The sequence below is a fragment of the Cryptomeria japonica genome, chromosome 9 (genome assembly GCF_030272615.1).
Source record: "Cryptomeria japonica chromosome 9, Sugi_1.0, whole genome shotgun sequence".
Classification (NCBI taxonomy): Eukaryota; Viridiplantae; Streptophyta; class Pinopsida; order Cupressales; family Cupressaceae; genus Cryptomeria; species Cryptomeria japonica.
In genome coordinates this window covers 566246541-566249068 of record NC_081413.1, presented here as the reverse complement: position 1 = coordinate 566249068, position 2528 = coordinate 566246541, and positions in this window count along the sequence as shown.

The window sequence follows — 2528 nt, the reverse complement described above, 5'->3', positions numbered from 1 at the left end:
GGGAGAGGGAGAGATGGAGAGAGGGAGAGGGAGCAGAGAGGGGAGAGAGTAGGATAAGGAGAGGGGGATGGATGGAGAGGGAGAGAGAGGGGGATTAGGAAAAGGAGAGGGGGGAGAGAGAGGTGGGGATGGAGATTGGGAAAATGTGAGAGAGAGAGAGAGAGAGAGAGAGAGAGAGAGGGGATGGATGGAGAGGGAGAGAGAGGGAGAGAGAGGGGAGACTGGGAAAAGGAGAGGGGGAGAGGGAGAGAGGGAGAATGGGAAAAGGAGAGGGAGAGAGGGAGAGAGAGGGAGATTGGGAAAAGGAGGGGGAGAGAGAGAGAGAGAGAGAGAGAGAGAGAGAGAGGAGAGAAGGGGGGGGAATGGAGTGATCAGAAGCAAATCTGAAATAGTGGAAAAATATTTTTTATATTTTTTTTTAGTTTTTTCTATATGTTAGTAATTAGCATTTTTGAAGGCCTTCCGGGCATTTTTAGCCCTTGAAAGTTTGGCTTGTCCTTTAGAACATTGTCATAGGCAATTTCTTTTAGGAATTCATCTCCAACTCTTGGAGACCTTTCCAATGAGTTAAACGGCTTGTAATTTCGAGTCTTGTGTAGAAAGTTATGCCTAGTTAAAGTTATTATGCCTAGTTAAAGTTAGGACAAATTTTATATAGTTTTTTTGAAATTTTCATAGTTTTTAGATTTTATTATGTAAATAAACAAGATGTGACTATTTGGTTTCGATTCTCAAGGAGTTGTTGGTGAACCTTGGAATCCCTTGGATTGATATATGTTGAATTTTCGAATGGAATAGATTACTTTTTGGCTTGCTTCAATTCTATGCTATCTTGTTCATGTAAATAGATTCACAATACCACAGGTTCTCACTTAGGTGTTGTCATCCGAATCCATAATTCGGATCATGGAGAGAGGGAGGGAGAGAGGGAGGGAGGGAGAGGGAGATTGGGAGAAGGAGAGAGGGAGAGAGAGAGAGAGGGGGGGATGGATGGAGAGGGAGAGAGTGGAAGATTAGGAAAAGGAGGGGAGAGAGAGAGAGAGAGAGATAGAGACAGAGAGTAGGAAGAGAGGGAGATTGGGGAAAAGGAGAGGGGGGAGAGGGGAGAGGGGGAGGGGAGAGAGGGAGGGAGAGGGATATTGGGAAAAGGAGAGAGAGAGAGAGAGAGAGAGAGAGAGAGAGAGAGAGAGAGAGAGAGAGAGAGAGAGAGAGGAGAGAGAGAGAGAGAGATGGATGGAGAGGGAGAGAGAGGGAGATTAGGAAAAGGAGAGGGGGAGAGGAAGAGAGAAAGGGAGATTGGGAAAAGGAGAGAGAAGGGAGGGAGAGAGAGAGAGAGAGAGAGAGAGAGAGAGAGAGAGAGAGAGAGAGTAGGGGGAGAGGGGGTAAGAGAGAGAATAGGAGATAGGAAGAGAGGAATAGAATAGGATAAGGAGAGGGGGATGGAGAGAGAGTTAGAGACATGAGGTAGAGAGAGAATGAGATGGATAAAGAGGTGAGAGAATCGAAAAAGAGAGAAGTGTGAGGGGGAGAGAGATGAGATAGAACTCAAGGAAGATAATTAGGGCTTAGAATAGACAAAGACAATGATGGGGGAAGGAAGATGAGAGAGAGAAAAAGAAGAGATACATGCATGTATACAAACATATATACATATATCTATATTAATATATGTATATATAACTATAGATATGCATATATACATACATAAACACATATTATATAAGTATGTCTAAAATATGTGTAGTAAATGCTAAGTTTACAAGCATACATTATTATATCTTCATAACCCGTACAAGTTTTGTGAAACAAAAAAAATGTTTTTAGTTTGACATAACCCGTATGGATTTTGTAAAACTAAAAATAATGGTTTTAGTTCTACATAACCCATACGGGTTATTTAGAACTGCAAATAGTACTTTTTTTTTCAAAACCCGTGCAGGCTTTGGCTTGGTAAGAGGGTTGGAAAATGACCCTAAGGCTTGCAAGCCCATTTTTCCCCCTTTCTTAACCCTTTACATGTTTTTTCATCCTCCAACATGATTTCTCGACTTCATCGTCATCAAGTTTACAAATGATCAAGTGGGTATCTCTAAAATTTTGACCATAATCTCACACATCTTCTTAATTTTCTGACCATATAAATTTTTCTATTTTTGGACAACATTAGCATAGTAAACTTTAATTTTCTTTATCAGTGCCTTGACGAACCTCATAGACATATGTCTACCATTTTAAAAAAAAAAATTGATATACTTGACCAAATTCAAAATAAATTACATATTATTGTTCAACACTAGATTCTATACACTTTTTTTAAAAAAAGTTTTCACTTTTTATTATTTTGATGCAAGTTATGCCCAGCACACGAACAGGTACCAAATTTTCAGGATGCGGTCACTTCAAAAAATCATAAAAAAAAATACTCAACAGAAAATTACAAAAAAATAGACAACTTCTAGATCTCACTCTTACCTATCATCCTACCAATGGGTTTTGCAAAATACTAAATCTAACTATATGGTTTGTGT